Genomic DNA, 20991 nt, shown 5'->3' with positions numbered 1-20991 from the left:
ACCAGGGATTCAATTTTTTGTCGACGTAGATCTCCAACGGCCATACAAGACTGACTCCAGCCTTGAGTATCTCCTTACACCTGTTCGAGGTCCTCCACCTACTCGCAGCATGGATAAAGGAAAAGTTATCGTGGACACCAGTAAAGCCCATCAAATAGTGTGAGGAACGGTCTACAACACTTCACCTTAGGGCATGTACAATGGTTGATAAAATAGTCTTATCTTAAGTCTTGCATGTAATTTAGAGATGACAAAAAAATTGTCTACAATAGGTCATCTCTTAGCTCTATCTTTAAAAAATAGTTATTTCTAAAAAGGTGGTGAGACATATTGTATTTAAGAGAAGACAAACATTTTCTCATTAGTTCTCTTTCCTCCACCTTATTATTTATTTTGCGTGACACTCCTAAGATAGCACCATTGTACATGCCCTCGTAATTGAGGGCCCTAACTTTAAAGATGCAAAGTGGTGGTCAAGAAAGAGGACGAAAACAAACGGAAAAGAAAGGGCGGGTAAAAACTGGCGGTAGAGAAACACGGCAAGAATTAGTGAGAAAGACAGGGGAAAGAACTAAAATATAATAAATAAACACAAATGAAAGGGAAAAGGGAAAATATTTGTGCACTAAAAATGGAAGAATATTCCGGTAGAGTCTAGATATATCCATTCTATCCATTTCCGTAACAAGTAATTTGGGACGAAAAGAGTGTTTATTACCGGGTGCTCGGCAAATGTCGACCATATATAGTTTAAAAAGTGCAAAAATAGGCTGAGGACTTTTCAATGAACACTCGACATACAACTCCCGCCTTCATGGAGTTGTTAAAGGCAATGGGTAGGTAGACGTGGCACCGGGTTTGCGGTGCCCTCTGTGTTTTACGAGTGTCTTTCGCGTCCTTTGCTGAGCAATCTCTATATGGCGATTATTTTGTTTTTTTTTGGGGGGACCGGGTGTAATTTGTTTGCTGACTTTTTCTTTGGACACTCCGCAAACAACGTATATGCGAGTGCCCATGAGTTTACAATCGGCAAACGGCCAACCACTGAGAAACTTGACCGTCTTTATGTAGATCATGGTGCTAGTTCGATAATGTTCAAGTAACTGAAAACGGAATTTAGAAAGTACACTGTCCGTAAAGAAATGTAAGAGTGTTTAGATCATCAAAATAGTGATCTAAATGCTCTTATATTTCTTTACAAAGGGAGTAGGTGACAGTGAAATAGCAAATTAAATTAGTCAATGGCCAAACCTGCTCTAGGGTTAGGTAACCCTGGCGACACCATGGCGGCGGCGCAGCCGCCGCCCCCGTCCGGCGTGGCTTCGGCCCCTACCGGCTGCCGTCCCATGTGCAGACGACGTCTGCCCTATGGACACCTTGCGGCCCCGTCCGCGCGCTTGCCGTCGGGACTCCCTGATCGGCTCGGTCCGCAGCTCTCATCTATGATAGAGTTTGGCGGCTGCACAACCCTAAACCCGTTTGCTAAGGAAACACATCGGAGCAACACCGCATATGCAGCCAGATTGAAGGCAAGGTTCGCAGTTTTCCTTAAGGTCAGGAAGCCACCGGATCGCACCACTCCAACAGGCAGGTCGCCGGACAAACTAGCTCCATGCGTTGCGATGTCACCGGCTGCGTCCCCCTTTGTGATCCTGCTGGCTGCAACCATGGAGAAACCGGAAGGCGGTGGGGGCGATTATGGGGCTCCCCTAGTGGACGCTACCCGCCCGAAGCCGTCTGATGGTGGAACCGGGGTTGCCCTGGTAGGTAGTGCATGCGCGCCGGCCACCGTGGCGGTGTACAGGGGCCTCAGTTTCGCCCCTGATGCAGATTCTACCTTCAGTAGGAGCAGCCGTAGAGAAGGCCGGCAAGGTGTTCACAAAGCCAATACAGCTTACCAGGAGATGCGTGGACTTGGCAGTCCAGCTACTGTTCGGCGCAGGGGGCGTTCGTTGCTGTTCAACCTGAGTTCGTGGACTTGGCTAACAGAGATGCTACAGCAGATTAGTACTACCAGTGTGGCAAGTGCAGCTGCAACACAGGTGCAGGAGGCGTTCGTTGCTATCCAACTTGAGTCGTATGCAGCGGGCCAACAGTGGCACAACTCACTTGTCCCCTGGAGGTCCAATATGATCCTGGCCTTGCAATACCTCTTGTCGAACGCCCGCGCTGCAGATGCAGAGATGTCAGAGGACACATCCACTCTTGATAAACACAACACTAGTGACCTTCTGGATGCTGGTTATCAGGATACTCTGGGCACTGCTTTGGTAGTGCACGCCAAGGTGAGCGTGAAGGATAAACCCGAGGGGACACCAGAGAAGCAGAGGCTAGGTGAGATGGGAGGTTATGCGGCGTCTGTCGCTTTGGAGAAGGAGAGGGATGATACCATGGAGGCAACCGGCCCTGGGGCTGCCGGTCAACTGACGGGGCCATCAGTGGCGCCCCGTCAGGAGCAATGAGTACCTTAAGTTGGAACTGCCGAGGGGGAGGGAACTCTCGGACAGTTCGGGATCTCGTGAGTTTGGTGCAAACCCATTCCCCTTGTATTGTCTTTTTATGCGAAACTAGACAGTCAAAAGAAAAAATGAAAAGATATCGCCCTCGATTAGGCTTGAGTGGTTTCGAGGCAGTTGATAGCAATGGTCTTAGTGGAGGTCTCGCACTATATTGGCACGAATCTGTGCAAGTTGATGTAAAAGATATGAATGAACGATACATTGATGCGTATGTGACTGCTGTAGCAGGTGAGCCACCTTGGAGGCTCACTTGCGTCTACGGCGAGCCCCGGACGGAGCACCGACACCATATGTGGTCGCTCCTTCGGGATCTTCACCTTCGGGTAGACATGCCATGGGCGGTGATTGGCGACTTCAACGAGGCCATGTGGGGATTCGAGCACTTCTCTGATACTCCTCGCCCGATAGGTCAGATGATTGATTTTCGTGATGTATTGGAATTATGTGGACTAGGTGATCTTGGTTTTTCAGGACTGCCGTACACATATGATAACCGGCGGTCCGGACGAGCAAATGTCAAGGTGCGGCTGGACCAGGCAGTGGCAAATAATCTGTGGCGTGATTTATTCATGGAGGCGAAAGTCCAACACTTGGTGGCACCAACCTCTGACCATGCCCCGATCCTCCTTCAGTGGGTTCCTGAACCGCCTAGGGAGAAGGCGGGCAGGAGGTGTCGCCACTATGAGGTGGTGTGGGAACGTGACCACGCACTGCCGGAGGTGATCCTACAGGCTTGGACAGCGGCTGGTAGTATGGGGGACCTAGGCGACGTTGCAGCGGCCCTAGGGGAGCTCATGCATGCGTTGCAAGGGTGGAGTAAGAAAAAAATTGGTAACGTGATAAAAGAGATTAATAAATCACGTACCCGCCTTGAGGAACTAATGGCTATGAATGCAGATCAAAGAACCATCAGGGAAGCCAGAGACCGCCTGAATGAATTACTCTATAGGGAGGAAATGATTTGGATGCAACGGTCTCGTATTGACTGGCTACGAGAAGGCGACCGGAACACTAATTTTTTTCATCGTAAGGCGGTTTGGCGGGCACGGAAAAATCGTATTAAATCTCTTGCTGATGAGTCTGGGGAAGTACAGAAGGAGAGCACCAAGATGGCTGATATGGTCACCGAGTATTTTACCAAGCTTTTTACTGCCGATCCATCCCTTTGTGCAGACCCAATAGTTAATCTTCTTGGCACTCGTGTTACTAATGGTATGAATGACAAACTATGTGCAGAGTTCTCTGATAAGGAGATAGGAGATGCGCTTTTTCAGATTGGTCCTTTGAAAGCGCCAGGGCCGGACGGCTTCCCAGCCCGTGTGTTCCAGAAAAACTGGTTGGTCATGAAGGCCCAAGTCACTGCCGCTGTAAAGGAGTTTTTCCGGTCAGGGATTATGCCAGAGGGGGTGAACGACACTGCCATTGTTCTCATCCCAAAAATTGATAATCCGGTAAAGCTTACTGATTTTAGGCCCATAAGTTTATGCAATGTTATTTATAAAGTGGTGTCGAAGTGCCTAGTGAACAGGCTAAGACCTATGTTGGAGGACATCATATCACCAGAACAGAGCGCTTTCGTTCCAGGTAGACTGATTACAGATAATGTTCTCGTTGCATTTGAGTGCATTCACCATATTCAGCAGGAGAAAGACCCAGCGAAAAGTTTCTGCGCCTATAAGCTGGATCTGTCTAAAGCTTATGACAGGGTTGACTGGGGGTTCTTGAGGCGGACGATGCAAAAGTTGGGTTTCGCTGACCGATGGGTGAACTGGATTATGACTTGTGTCACCTCGGTTAGATACACTATCAAATTTAATGGCACCCTCTTGGATTCGTTCGCATCGTCGCGCGGGCTACGGCAAGGTGATCCCCTTTCACCATTTTTGTTCCTGTTTATTGCTGATGGGTTATCTGCTTTGTTAAAGGATGGAGAGGAAAAGAGAAAATTCTCATCCCTGAAGGTATGCAGAAGAGCTCCAGGAATATCTCACTTGCTGTTCGCGGACGACACCTTGCTCTTCTTCAAGGCTGACCCACAAGAAGCAGAGAATATCCGCAATATTATTTTGGCTTATGAAGGGGCCACGGGGCAGCTAATTAATCCGGCTAAATGCAGCATTTTGTTTGGGAAGCATTGTCCTGAGATCTATAAGGAAAATGTGCGTATGACTCTACAGGTTCAGCTCACCACTTTTGAAGAAAAGTACTTGGGGTTGCCAACGCCTGAAGGTAGGATGTCCAAGGGTAAATTCCAAAACCTACAGGCACGCTTAATGAAAAGGATTATTGCTTGGGGAGATACACTTTCTCTCGCAGGGAAGGAAACAATGATCAAAGCTGTTCTCCAAGCTATTCCCACTTATATGATGGGGATCTTCAAGTTGCCCATGTCTGTATGTGATGACCTGAACAGAATGGTTAGAAATTTCTGGTGGGGTTTGAAGGAGGGTAAGCGGAAAACACACTGGATGGCTTGGCCAGAGATCCAAAGGCATAAACAGTGCGGTGGTCTGGGATTCCGTGACTTCAGGGTGTTTAATCAGGCCCTGCTAGCGAGGCAGTCTTGGCGTCTTCTAATTAAACCCAATAGTCTTTGTGCGCAGGTGTTAAAAGCTCGCTATTACCCCGACGGACGGCTAGAGGACACAGTGTTCTCTGGGAACTCATCTGTTACCTGGCAAGCGATCCAACATGGCCTCGAACTCCTCAAAAAGGGGCTGGTGTGGCGGGTCGGCAGTGGGACACAAATTCGCATTTGGCGGGATCGATGGCTGCCTCGGTCACCCTCAGGCCAGCTCATTACCTCGCAAGGCACGTGTAGACTTCGAAGGGTCTCGGACCTGATGGATGCGAGAGGTGCTTGGAGGTTGGACCTTCTTCGTCGTCACTTCCTGCCAGTCGACATCGACATCATCACAAGCATCAAGACCTCTCCACGCGCCACGGAGGATGTCCTAGCCTGGGCTCCGGAGAAATCTGGTGTCTTCTCCGTTCGGTCAGCCTACCGCTTTGCCATGGACGAGCGCGAGCGTCCATCGGCAAGCGCCTCGAGCAGGGCACCGGATGGTCGTCGCGCCATCTGGAAGACCATATGGGGGTGCCCTGCTCCCCCAAAGGTACGAGTGTTTGCATGGCGGCTGGTCTCAAACTCCCTTGCTACTTGGGCTAATAAATTTTCTAGAACTTTGGAGCCTAATGATATGTGTCCACTTTGTGGTGTGGAACGCGAGGATGTCTTCCATGCTATGTGCAGATGTCCACGGGCAAAGGACCTATGGGGCGCGATGGCGAAGGACTGGATTCTTCCGGACATCGGTTTGATCCAGAACACGGGGCCGGAGTGGTTATTCGGTGTTCTGGAGCCCCTCTCGGATACTTCTCGCATGGTGGCCCTAATGATATTCTGGAGATCATGGCACATTCGTAATGAGATCATTCATGACAAGGAACCGCCCCCCCCACAGAAGTTTCCTGCAGATTCTTGCATAGCTATATTTCTTCACTTCTCTGTATTCAGCAGCACCCAATGGGAGATGTTGTAAAAGGCAAAATGGTGCTCACAGACCCGGCATGCCTAGCTGGTGTAGTTGCTGCGCCGGCGCCGAGCACGAGAGGCACAGATCCGCGACCAACAGAGAAGTGGGAGCCTCCCCCTGCTGGATGGCTAAAGCTGAACGTCGACGGTGCCTTCTCCGAGCACGCAGGTAATGGTGGAGCTGGTATGGTCCTGAGGAACAGCGACGGCAACATTATCTTCACTTCATGCAGACACTTGTTTGCATGTGATAATGCACTACGAGCTGAGTTGGAGGCGTGCAAAGAGGGAATTTCTCTTGCGCTGGAATGGAGTTCGTTGCCTTTTATCATTGAAACGGACAGCTCAGTGGCTGCAATGATGATCAGCCAAGCTGTTGTTGATCGATCTAAGGATGCTGCACTAGTCAAGGAGATCAAAATGCTAACCAGGGGTGATAGGAGGGTCCAGGTGAAGGCTATTAAACGTGAGAGGAATCAGGTTAGTCACGAGCTTGCTCGTATAGCTCGTACAGACATAAAAACTGCAGTTTGGCTGGGTTCTGGCCTTGAAGGGATTGTAAATCTTTGTGTACTGGATCAGCTTGATTCAGGTTGATTAATACAAATCCTTTTTCCCCCGCAAAAAAAAGAAATAGCAAATTAATTTAATAATGTTCAATTTATCAACTATGACTTTAAAAGTAGGCGGCATAGACGCAGATTTTCTTTTCTAATGTTGATTATGCCCTTTAGCCATCTTCGCACTTGATCCCAGCTTCTTCGTCCATGCCGTCATCTCATCCTCACGTTTGATATTTGTTTCCAAAGGGCTTCATAAAAAGCCTTGGCGTATTCTTGCTCCTAAACACTTCTCTTCTTCGTTTGAGTTCATCTTTTTATCATCCAGTTTTCATCCGCTTCTACTTCTCCACAAGTCTGTTTTGTAAAATCCATTCTTTTTGTGATCATCCATGGGGGAAAGTCTTTCAACCTTGAACCACCGCTCGTGCCAAACTGATGTGCACCAGGAGGCAATAATATTCCAACGTCAAACTCTGTCTCTGCTGGGCGACACGGAACTGCATCTGCTGCATCAACAATATTATTTGCTTTGTGCCACTACCGCAGCCTCATGAACTCTGGAGCGGCCAGGCCCTCCACCCTTTGGATCTGCGCCTGCAATGGCAGCAGCTCCTCCATCCGCTGTTGCATGTCCTAAAACTTCTCAATCTGCCTATGCTACCGTGCGCCATTGCCATCGTCGCCAGCAGCTTCGTCAGTCGTGATCGTGGCAGCGTTTTCTACGACCAGTTCACCGCAACAGTGCTCGCAGTGGAAGCCCTCGTAGTCGTCGGTGATAAGTCTCAGGGCGTCCAATGCCGAGTACTTTCTCCCGCAGTCAGGGAAAGGTACTACTGGATCGTGGCTCTGCTATCTGCCGGCAGCTCGTCCCTGATCTTCTTCCTCATGTCGTGTATCCGGTACCTGACGGCGTCGCAGGCCTGAGCGTAGTCTAGGCAGCAGTAGGATCTTAGGTGCAGCTTCTCCTTCTCCTTCTCGTCACCTTCCTTGGCACAATCATCAGCAGCGGCGGCTGGTTCTGCTGGCGCTGGCCCCTTCTGGTGGTCCCTCGATACTATCTTATATTCCTCGAGGTAGCGGAGGACGCGGCGGAGCGGCCTGCGCTGCATCCTTATAGATGCGGCCAAATCGTCCTCTTTGACCCACTGCCCGTTCCGTCTGTGTTGACACCAAATTTTGGCACGATCAAAAACTTAATTAAGATGGCTTCAAATGGAGAAGTTCTCAAACTAAGAAAGTTCCGTATCGTCAAAAAATGAAACTTTGATGTTTGGGCCATCGCCATCCGATCTCATCTCGAAAGCCGAAGTTGTGTTTGAAATACCGAGATTTTGTATTCAGAACACTATTCTACTAATTACGCTCCCAAAACTGCCTCGTATGGAAAAATAATTTACACGGATTGTTTTCGTCTCGTCGAAACGATCGATGTTGATATAAAAATCGTTCCAATCCGAGTTTGTATGCAAAAGTTAGAGCTATCGGAGTGCAGCCCTCTCATGAAGCGTGATGTGGCGCGCCCCACCAGACCTATGTCTGATGGGTAGGGCGAGTGAACAGGTGTTTTGCGTGACCGTTTTGGCCCATAAGATGGCGTCATATCAAAAAACGTTCAACATGAAAGTTGTTCGTCTCGTTGAAACAATCAAGATTGCTTTTGGACTCGTTTCCATCCGAGGATGTTTACCACCACAAAAATGATCCGCAAGGTGCAGCCAGTTTAAACCGAACAGTTTTGGAAAGTTTGGACAAAAGCAATGCGAATTTGACTAGGGTTTTGGACGTGAATCCAAGCCTTTTCCTTGCACGGGAAGTCCAGCCGCCTCATATATATCTAAGGGGTGACGGCCGATTGAACAACACACAATCGATCAAATCATCTACCACTTTTTATCTTTTATCTTTTCTCCTTAACCCTAGTTTTCTTCTTCCTCGTTCTTCGTCTGTTCTTCTTGTTGCACGGCGGCGAACCTCGAGGCCCTAGGGGTGATCAGGTCGACCTAGGGCAGCCCATAGCCGCCGCTCGCCTTGACGGGGTCCCTCCCGGGCGCGTGGGGTTTCGGGTCATCAAAAGCGCCCGCCGGATTGCTTGCGTACCGCGCTTCCGGACGGGTCTCCTTCGACGTGAGCTGCGGTGCATCACCCTCGGCGTTGGAGGTACACGGTGACGTGTTCGTGTGCGAACACACTTTTTGGCGACTCCGTTGGGGACGAAGCTTTGAACGGTCTCCAACCCGTTATTGCTACAAAGAGATCGTCATCAAGTTGCTGCAATCTACAAGGGTAATATGAATACCCAATTCCCCTTTGTTGATGTAAATAATCCATATGTTGTTGCTAGATCACCTAATGAGCATAATGTATCGGTTAGCCCTAGTTTTATCAATCATGCATGTAATTATGCGCAAGGGCCGATGCAAAACAATCTTCATGCTTCAAATTCTTACGATTTTAGCAATGTACAACATATGTATCCAAACTCCCATGCATCGGCAACGCCACAAATCCATATGTCGATGAACAACATGATGGGTTTGGCTAATCAATTTGAAACACCGCATGTTAAAATTTACAATAGCATACAAGAAAGTGTTTCACCTTTTTATTCATCGGCAACTAATTTGCAATATGCGAATCCAACCTTGCCGATGGATGGGAGAATTGGCCATGCTACTACTAGCTATTCGGCCAGTTACTCTCAACCATCATATGATACACCTCATGTTAGTAATTTTTCAGCACCGTATGCAACTGTAGATGTTCATAATTCGGCCCCGCATCTTCATGGTCGCAGCCGAATAAGTGAAAATTTAACAAGAACACATGTGCCGTCATCAAATACTGTAGCATATAATGCATACTCTACGCAATTCAACAATTTCGGCAACACTCACGAATCATTGCCGAAAGAATATGAAAGTATTGTGGGGCAATCCCTTCCAGAAGCGGTTGTGGCTGCATTAAAAAAGAGCTTGGCCCAAAACAAGAGAATTAGTGCTCTTTGTCTTGAACAATATGAGAAGGGGTTGTTTCCTGATTATGCTGCAATAAAGGCTAGAGTTTTGTAGGAAGATGAAACTTCATCAATTGATAGTATTGGTGAGAGAGCATATGGTTATACAGCAGTGCATACACCTCCACCTAGTACCGCAACATATAATACACCCCCTACACAATTGCAAAATTTTAGCAACACTAACACTTCATTGCCGAAAGATCCTAAAAGCATTGGGGGGAAAACTGATCTAGAGCGGGATGAAATTGAGAGGGGAGTTAAAGCTTTGCGCGATAGAGTGCAAGTACTTCGCCAAGAGAGAATTGATAAGGAATTGGCTCAAAGAAAAGAAGCCTTGCCAATTGATATAACCGATGTAAAGAAAGATGATTCAGAACATGAAAGTGCTTCAGCTGAAAAAGCCGAATCAAGAAGTATATATTCTGAACCCATCAAATCCAACGAGGCAAGCATCACTAAGAAATGGCATGGCAAGCATAGGAAAACAACGGTGCTTGATTTTTCTGAAGTTAATGGAACCTACTTCCTACCCTATGAGTTTCGTGCTATAGAAATTGATGAGCTTCAAGAACAAGAACAAGTGGCAGAAAAAAGTACAACCGACAAAAATCTTTAGTATAATGATGCACGGAATCAAGAAAAAGATGATGAAGAGGCGTTGGGGAGCCATCCAAAGGCGGATGAATATATTGTTCAAGTCACACCACCATCATGCTCTCCCAACATATTTGAAGAGGTATGTTTAGCAAGTAATTTACCTATTTTCAGATTTGGTCAAAACTTTATTGCTGATACATCTATTAGAAAAATCCTCTTATGTAATGTTGAAAGATCAATGAAGAAGGGTAATTTACTTGTTAGCAATAAAATCGTTATAGAATATATCGGTCAACCCATTGCACCATTTATAAAGACCGATAATGACTTATTGTTGCAGCCAAAGCTTTCCCTGTTGCTGTATTTAAAGTTCGTATCTACATGGGTAGCTTTGCTTGTTTCATACTTGGCTTACTCTTGGTCTCAATTGAGGCATGCATGTTCTAACTATTTTTGTTTCAGAAACTTAAAGCCAAGGTTAGATTCTTTTCAGAAAACCGATGCTAGTATAACATCTTATCCAATGACATCAGTAAGAGAATGCAAAATAATATTCATAGCCGAATGGGGTGATACAAAATTTGAACCATTTGTTTGCTTAACTCCAAAGCCGTTCTCACAGCAAGATCGGCTAGAAAATAAAAAGTTTACCTTCAGTTCAAGCATGTGTGATCAAATATTTGATTTGTTACTGAAAAATAATTACATAAGAATTCTTGATCACCATGTCAAGCCATCAATTCAAGGAAGAATGTATTGTAGGTTGCATCATTCGTTCAAACATAATTTTGAGGATTGCAATATGTTTCGTCAAATATTTAAATCGGCCATTGATAAAGGACGATTGAGAATTGTTGAAACACCAAAGGATGACCAGTCTATTCCGATTGGTCTTGATGGCAAAAGGTTTTTGCATCGACTACTTCAAGCCGATCCATCTAAAGAGAAGGTAAAAACTGCAGGTGACGGGATCAAGCTTTCAAATAAAGAAGTTGTTGAAGCGCACAATGAACATAAACTTGAGGGCGAGAATTCCATCGAAGCTACAATGAAGACGCCAAGGACTGGGGGGCAACAAGCAAATCCAATGATCAAGGAAAGCAAACCAAAAGAAAACAAAGGCCGAAATAAGCGCAAGTGTAAGAGATCAAAAATCACCTTTGCTGAACTATTGGATAAATATAAAAGGAAGAGTGAAGATAAGAATACTCACCGGCCAAATCATGCAAAGAAACCAAGATCACCCCCAAGGTGCAAATGTGAGGATCGGTATTGGCAAAGTGGGAATTATAATGCAACATACTCATATCCTTATTTTGGGCTGCCAATGCCAATGCCATGGATGCCTCCCTATGCTCATGTAAACTCATATCCATCATGGGATAGGTATGATACAAGGGCACATTTTCCATCTTATTTTAGACCATCTCATCAATATTATGCAGCTCCGAGAAGATCAACATTTGAACAATCACATGTTAAAGACCGTTTCAATCATAAGGAATCGGTTCAAAGCTCAAGGAAGAAGAAAGAGGTGGTCAAGCAAGTTTACCGTGTTAAAAAAGATGGTCGTAATGGTGCAACTTCAGATTTGATCTCAAATGAAAAAGAGCCAATTAAAGTGTTGACATTGGCTACTAAAGGCAATGATACAAAGCAACCAATTATTGAGAGTCAAAGTGCCAAATCTGAAGAAAAGAAGTTGAGAGTGCACAAGGTCAAAACAGAATCACAGCCGTGATGCCCACTCGGTTTATCGTATTGGTAAAAGAGGGAATTGCAAAATTTTAGTGCACAAGAGCTGAGACAGAAGAACATGGCATGGGTTACCAAGAGGGTTAATCATAAAAAAGGGATGTGCATGCTTCTACTACAACAAGTACAATAAAAGTGAAGAAAGAGAAGAATGGAAGAAAGAAACAGTTAGGCCGAAGGTGTGCATCACAACATAAAAATCTTCGGTTAGCACATCATCCATTTTCTTCAATCATGCCATTGATGCCTTTGCCATGGAATTCATCCAGTGGTATGATTAATTACCCTCCATGGATTTATTTTGATCCATGGATGCAACATAATTTTCTATATCATGACAGGGTATTACCAAATCACTATACATTTGGTTAGTTACATCTTTGTTGTTAATACAAAGGGGCCGAAATATTTTATTTCTATTTCATTTGTTTATTTCGGCTATACATACTTTGGTGGGTGAATTATACATGGACCTCATAGTAATGACCGACATTTATCTATCGCCCTAAGAATATATCTAACAATGGCCGGTGTGGTATTCTAACATCGTCCTTAGTTTGAGTAGAGATTGAGATAAATGCTTGCAAAGGAATTTTTCAAATTGATGCCATTGAAGATATTATGCATAGACCAATTCACCAAGATTGCAAAGTGAACTTATGTTTTGATTGGGTGTGCTTTGGCTTACTAGTTTTCAGAATTTACGTAAGGCCAAATCATGGTTGATTTTATTATTGAGCATCATATTGACATCATGCATAATATTGATTTTATCTTGATCTCTCTAGTACCATGGAGATTATATATTGATGGTTAAATTTGTAGCAATGGCCAAGGTGTTGGTGTTGTTTTATATATCTCCTTATGGTTCTATTTTGTGAAGCCTCATGCCGCTTAAAATATTTTTGCACAATGATCAAAGCCGAATATGCATTGTCATTCGGATTGGAGCTTTGCCTTGCTATAGGTGTTATACATATTGAGGCTTCCGGTGATTCGTTATTAGTAGTGCAAAAAATATCCAAGGGTTATCAATGTTTTGACGAATCACATATAGTTTATCTTTTGGTATGTTTAGATACAAGATTTACCTTGGGTTTCTTTAAAATTGTTCATATATCTAGACATGACAATTCGAAAGAGTTGGCACAGCAAGCATCCGGCTACCATGTCCGTCATGATGTATTGCACATCTATCAATAGCCGATACTTATTCTTGCCAACATAGGTAAGGCCGAATTGGAGCTCACCACCTCGGCCACTAATGAAACTTTTATGCAGGCAAAAGCAAGGATTGGAGGAAGTTCATTCTTGATTATCTGCAAAATCCTAGCCAAAGGGTGAATAATATGGTTCGGAGGATGGCTTTGAGATACATATCTATGGAACCTTATCATCGGATTATTATATAAATTGAGATATTTTCACCCAAGTTGCATCAAGAGGTTCAAATAAGCAACGACCTATATATGACTATCGTACTAAGCAAAGACATGGCCGATAAATAACTATCGCCCTTAGCATAAACATGGCCGATACATAATTATCGCCCTCAGAAATATAAATGGCCGATGAAGTGTTGACATCGTCCGTAGAAAAAGCATCGTGCAAGTTATTTTTCGGCACACAAGTTTGCCAAAAAAACAGGGGGGCATGTGTTGACACCAAATTTTGGCACGACCAAGAACTTAATTAAGATGGATTCAAATGGAGAAGTGCTCAAACTAAGAAAGTTCTGTATCGTCAAAAGGGGAAACTTTGATGTTTGGGCCATCGCCATCCGATCTCATCTCGAAGGCCGAAGTTGTGTTCGAAATACCGAGATTTTGTATTCAGAACACTATTCGGCTGATTACGCTCCCAAGACTGCCTCGTATGGAAAAACGATCTACACGGATTGTCTTCGTCTCGTCGAAACGATCGATTTTGATATAAAAAAGGGATGATATGAAATTCCTATTCTATCCCCGTTCTATTTTTTAGGGAGGCTGGCTCTGCAGGGTTTATAGCAGCGAACTACCCAATATACCCTTGAAGCCAGAATATACTACCGGAATTCTGATGTAGTATTGCTGTATTTGGGCCATTAACTCATGAAAATAAATGGTCCACAAAGACTTGATGTTTTTCTCTGTGTGGGGAAAGGGTATTGAATTAATTAAACTGGACCAAGCAGATCCATTGCACAAATGTGTACAACCCTCTCAAGAGATTGTAACCAGATCGTTTCAATCTCAACTCTCCCTATCTTAGCTACTTCATAGCTAGCTTGGTTACTTTCACGTCGGATGGCATGCACTCAAACCTCCCTGTTGCCGCTCATCCTTGACAAGATCTTCTGCAAAGACTTGTTGTAAAAGTACTTGTCAATGTCACTAATTCCATGCATTGAAAGTAATGATGCAGAGTAGATGCCCCACAGGACGTTTACTAGGTACAAGCTGATATCTTCCTAATGCCTCTCAAATCAACATATTTGTCATAGTTTGAGTGTGTTCGGAGCATATGTTCTTATTGCCTCAACTTTAACAAAAGCCAAATATGGACTATATCTTGGGTACTATACGGGAAGCTCACTTGAGATAAAATAGGCATTCCCGCAAGAAATGGATAATATATGCTTAACACAGTAGATAGGTATCGGCGGGAGGCATATATATGGATGGAAACTTGATGGGTAGGTTAGAGAAATTACACTAGGTGCTAACTCATCGACAAGGTGGATGGTGTGTAGTATTTAAGACGAGTGATTGGCTTGCTATTTTATTTTTATGAATTGCAGAATTTTGTTGGAGTTTGCACATCCACTTTTCAACCAAGTGAACTTTATGTACTTGGATGGATACTTGGATGCACATCCAGTTTTCAACCAAGTGAACTTTATGTACTTTATGTACTTGGATGCACATCCACATCTACAAAATATAAAGTATGAACAAAAGTATACGATAAACTGGATCCATTTGGACTTACTAGGTTGTGTCAAGAGTTTTCAGAAATCAATATATATTGGTTGTCCAAAATCGGGATGGTTCACGTCTTGAAATCTTTCCGTCGTTCACATGATTTTCTTTCCTGTAATTTTGGCCAGCCGCATAACGTATTTTTGGAAAATAAGTCACAAGAACAAAAGTTCACTTTGAGCAGACGGGGTCGATGTAACCCGTGCTTTTGTGTCCTTCCCAGTATTGCACCAGAAGATTGTGATTGGTACACTTGAACAGCAATATCAAAGAGAATGATAGGGTCATCATCACAATGGCTGGACGAAAAATAAACCCAGTGAATGCGGCCCAACATTCACGTGTTCGAATCTCCATGATGCATATGCAATGCAACAAACTAGCTACATACTCAATGACCATGATTGCATCACTCCTATTCTTCAAAGCTTCGTCTCCTCCAAGCTCAGATGGAACCACCGAGTTTATTCATTCCGTTGACCTCAAGTGCAAAATTCCTTGCCTACGAGCTGATTGGTCACAGGGCTAGCTGGCTCACTGATTGTTTGCTCCCCCTTGAAACATGCATGGTCTGGGGATGTGTCTAGGAAGTACGGAATTGTCCATCTGGGGTCGTTACGTATGTGTCCAATTAACTTGAATATACATACCGGAATATATGCTGTTGACGTTATTTTCTCTCTTCTTTCTCTTTTGTTTCTTTTGGGCATGCTTGTGCTGTTTGCCCCAGCATTGAACTCTTGGTTGTATCGGGCAGTTGCTATATCAATATAGCGGGGCGAAAGCCTTTTTCTCATATACATACATGTATTTGGAGCATTGTATGTCTAACTTCCCTTCACGCTACATATGCCAATACGTATATTCCCGGTGGGGAAGTGTCTAATGTTCCTACGTGCAGGTGTTTTCCTACACTTTTCTTTGTTGCAAACACATTGAGAGAGACATGGGTTCCTCGTATATAATAGAAATAAAGGACATACTTCCTGTTGTGCTCAGACTTTTTTAACACGTCTTGACCTTGGACATTGATCGCTAGAAGAAATGGATGTCATGATAAAAAGAAAGTATGGCGGGAACTGCACACCGCAGACAAGCTCTGAACTGTATAGATCAAGAGGGGACTCCGACTACTATTGGTTCTAGTATCTATTTCCTTTCACTGTCTGCACCTGCTTCTCATCTAGTCGGCTTCATCGAGCAATGGTGCAGACTAGACCCACTGCTGGGAATCAGCCAGCTGCAAGCTGACCTTCTCCTAATGACTCACAAATCTAACGTATATGTGATGGGGTGCATGTGTGCGTGTGTGACACAATGTTTGTTTTATATTTCCTCGGAACTTGACTTGAGAAAACCAAAATTACGGGGGTTGTCTCAAGTACTGTCCATAGTGGCTTGCTCAGTGAAGATAACCGGCATAGTCGTTTTTTTAAAAGGGAATATATTAATATCAAGTAGATACCAATTACACCTAGTGTCTGCACCAACAAAATGTCTAAAAATATTTAGGATGCACATAGCTGAAAAAGAAAATAAAAAGAAGAAAATAAAAGACGCTGCCATGGTGATCAAACACCCACCTAACCATCACCAGAGACAACACCCAGACTAGAAAAAAAGGTTCTTCAAAAGCAACGCCTCCAGAAAGGAAACAATGCACAAGCGTTGTCGTTGCTCAATCAAAGATCGTATGCTTTCACCCTGGAGAAAGGTTGTGTTCCAAAAACAATGCCTTCAACAAAGCCACTGCCAGGCACAACTAATAAAGGCCAGACCTTGGGGTTTCACCCTGAAATGGCGACTCGCTACTCAATTGAGCACCACCAACAAAGAAGTCCCCCAATGCTGCCACCCCCACTAGAGGAGGCTACTACTACAAGTCACGAACCACTAGACTCAAGGGAACTCGTGCCCGGTTTGGATGGGAATATATTGATATCCCGCAAGCCAAGTCTGAACAACTGCATGTGAAGTAATGTGTTCATCGCATCAAAGAGCCCACCTTCGTCACTTGCAGTTCCTCCAATCATTCCATGGCATTCTACACATATGTTGATCCCTTGAAAATTTTGGTGCAGACATGTCCCAAGGTGTCAACAAAAATAGAGCTTTGCGATATCCAGATGAAGCTTGTTGCGGGGGCACACGACCGGTCCCTATCCAATCAAAGTGTCCAAAGAGCTTCATATACACTTGTCCTTGTTTTCCTTCGAAGGAGAAATCGGGAACTCACTGATGGCTAGATCAAAGAGGACCGATTACAGGTAGAACGGTGACTTCACGTGAAGACCACTAGGGCCTCCGCCAGGCCAATTATTTTATGAGACATGAGATCACAAGATCAACCATATCTCAATGCCCATCTCCAGCAAAAAGGAGGATCCCAGCGCCCCGGCACCCAAGTGATGCGTGCAAATCCATAGACCGTTGATAAGCCCATCGGGAGTAGATCGACCCCGCGCCGCCACTGCTACCAGCCACCTTCCGCCGTCGTAACTCTGGCTGCCGCCGCCACGCACTACCGTAACAACAGGAGTGGGAGTGGGCATCACCACGACTACGCCCGGCCACGACCAGCAAGAGCGATGTCGCCACCATGTTGCACGGGCTTTGGCCGATAGCGCCTCTGGCGGCGGCGAAGGGAGGGGAGGGTGTGAGGGGAGAGGCCCTCGGGCGCCGGCAAGGGAGGCCCCGGTGCAGCACACCGCCGCACGGGGGGTCGCGGAAGGGATAGGTTGGTGTGTCGGGGAAGCGGCATAGACGTAGTTGCTTGCCTGTACCTAGATGGATGGGATCTATGTATTCCACACTGAATAGGAGGTTGATGGTCTGCAGGTGTAGCACTGAATATAGCTATTGACTTTCTATATTTTTTGTTAAATGGAATGCATGTTTTTTTTGTGAGATTGTGCATCCACTCTTCCATCCAAATGAGGTTGCTACACTTGCCAGAGTAAATAGCATAAAACTACTATAATTTTGTGTCCCTTTGTCATATTCTTATAAAAAAATCCACTATTTTGTAAATCTGCCGTCAGTACACTAGTAGAAAACAGGGCTATGGTCCAGGCCGGCTCAGCCCATTAGTCCCGGTTCAGTCTAGAACCGGGACCAATGTGGGCATTGGTCCCGGTTCATGAGCCCAGGGGGCCGGCCGGGCCACGTGGGCCATTGGTCCCGGTTCGTCTGGACCTTTTGGTCCCGGTTGGTGGGACGAACCGGGACCAATGGACCTCGCTCCTGGCCCACCACCATTGGTCCCGGTTGGTGGCTTGAACCGGGACCAAAGGCTTCCCTTTAGTCCCGGTTCATGTCATCAACCGGGACCAATGAGGTGCCTATATATACCCCCTCGCGCAAGAGCAGAGCACAGTGCTCTGTTTTTTCTGTCCGAGGGGGAGAGGGCTTTGTGGTGCTCTAGCTCACCTCCTATGCACATGAGGTGTTCGATGGAATGCCCGAGCCACACTACTTAAGCTTTCTTCTCTCGAAGCTCGACCTCCAAGCTCCATTTTCCTCGAGATTTGTCTAGATTTAGTGGTCCGTCACGCCCCGTCCCCGTCTTCACCGCCGTCGATCACCCGCGCCGATCTCATCACCGACACCACCGTGGTGAGCCTCTTGTTCTTATCTTCTTTCTGAAAGGAAAAATATTCTTACTTGTATGTTTAGATAGATACTTGTATCATTTTCTTACATTTATTATTGCATCTTATATAGTGCGATGTTTTTGGTATCCGCCCCCGTCGGCCCTCGTCCTGTCTATGATTCGGATTTGGTATGTATATTATCTTTATAACTATTGGTTCATTTATTGTTTATGAAAATTATGCTGACCAACGTGACATAGATTTTATTTATCTAGGATGTATGTGAATCGGAAATGCCAACCGACCCTATTGTCGAGAGGTTAAATTTAGTTGAAGAAGAAAACAATTTGTTGAAGGAAAAAATAAAAAAAATTGAGGAGGAGAAGATGATATTGGAGTTGCATGTTGCGGATGTCGTCGATGATCACAAGATCAAGATGGATGCAATGCGCTTGAAGATTAGAAAGATTAGAAAATATGCCATTCATACTGAGGCTTGGTATCATTATGCCGTTGGATCAATTGTTACCTTGGTTGCAATTATGATCGCATTTGTTTTCGCATTGAAATGTTTTACATAGTTTCAATGTATGGTTTAATTAATTAGATGCTCTGGAGAGCTATATGTTGTTAGATGAGAAATATGTATGCACTTTGGTTTTAATGTGATGACGAACTTCTATTAATTTGGACACTTAATTATATATAATGCACGCAGATGAACCGGCAATGGATGTACGGTGACAGACACACCCGCGAGTACATTAAGGGCGTGCATGAGTTTCTCTATGCGGCTGAGGCAAACAAGTAGAATGGTTTTATGTGTTGTCCATGCACTGAATGTGGGAATACGAGGTCTTACTCTAACCGGAAAATCCTTCACTCCCACCTGCTTTACAAGGGTTTCATGCCACACTATAATGTTTGGACGAGGCACGGAGAAATAGGGGTTATGATGGAAGACGGCGAAGAAGAAGAGTACGATGACAACTACGTGCCCCCTGAATACGGTGATGCTGCAACGGGGGGAGCTGGTGAAGATCAAGAGGAACCAGACGATGTGCCCAATGATGCTGCCACGGGTGAAGCTGCTGAAGATCAAGAGGAATCAGACGATGTGCCCGATGATGATGATCTCCGCCGGGTCATTGTCGATGCAAGGACGCAATGCATTAGTCAAAAGGAGAAGCTGAAGTTCGATCGCATGTTAGAGGATCACAAAAAAGGGTTATACCCCAATTGCGAAGATGGCAACACAAAGCTCGGTACCGTACTGGAATTGCTGCAGTGGAAGGCAGAGAATGCTGTGGCTGACAAAGGATTTGAGAAGCTACTGAAAATATTGAAGAAGAAGCTTCCAAAGGATAACGAATTGCCCGACAGTACATACGCAGCAAAGAAGGTCGTATGCCCTCTAGGATTGGAGGTGGAGAAGATACATGCATGCCCTAATGACTGCATCCTCTACCGCGGTGCATACAAGGATCTGAACGCATGCCCGGTATGCGGTGCGTTGCGGTATAAGATCAGACGAGATGACCCTGGTGATGTTGACGGCGAGCCCCTCAGGAAGAGGGTTCCTGCGAAGGTGATGTGGTATGCTCCTATAATACCACGGTTGAAATGTCTGTTCAGAAACAAAGAGCATGCCAAGTTGATGCGATGGCACAATGAGAACCGAAAGAAAGATGGGAAGTTGAGAGCACCCGCTGACGGGTCGCAGTGGAGAAAAATCGAGAGAAAGTACTGGGATGAGTTTGCAATGGACCCAAGGAATGTATGGTTTGCTTTAAGCGCGGATGGCATTAATCCTTTCGGGGAGCAGAGCAGCAATCACAGCACCTGGCCCGTGACTCTATGTATGTATAACCTTCCTCCTTGGATGTGCATGAAGCGGAAGTTCATTATGATGCCAGTTCTCATCCAAGGCCCTAAGCAACCCGGCAATGAAATTGATGTGTACCTAAGGCCATCAGTTGAAGAACTTTTACAGCTGTGGAATGGAAACGGTGTACGTACATGGGATGAGCACAGACAGGAGGAATTTAACCTTAAGGCATTGCTGTTCGTGACCATCAACGATTGGCCCGCTCTCAGTAACCTTTCAGGACAGACAAACAAAGGATACCACGCATGCACGCACTGTTTAGATGACACTGAAAGTATATACCTGGACAAATGCAGGAAGAATGTGTACCTGGGCCATCGTCGATTTCTTCCGACCAACCATCAATGTCGAAAGAAAGTCAAGCATTTCAAAGGCGAGGCAGATCACCGGAAGAAGCCCGCCATGCGCACCGGTGATCACGTGCTTGCTATGGTCAATGATTTACACTACGTAATCTTTGGAAAGGGTCCCGATGGACTAGCTGTTCCGAATGACGCTGAGGGACACGCACCCATGTGGAAGAAGAAATCTATATTTTGGGACCTACCCTACTGGAAAGACC

The sequence above is a fragment of the Triticum urartu genome, chromosome 7 (assembly GCF_003073215.2).
Source record: "Triticum urartu cultivar G1812 chromosome 7, Tu2.1, whole genome shotgun sequence".
Lineage (NCBI taxonomy): Eukaryota > Viridiplantae > Streptophyta > Magnoliopsida > Poales > Poaceae > Triticum > Triticum urartu.
The sequence above is the reverse complement of the archived record's forward strand: the minus strand, read 5'-3'. Positions refer to the sequence as shown.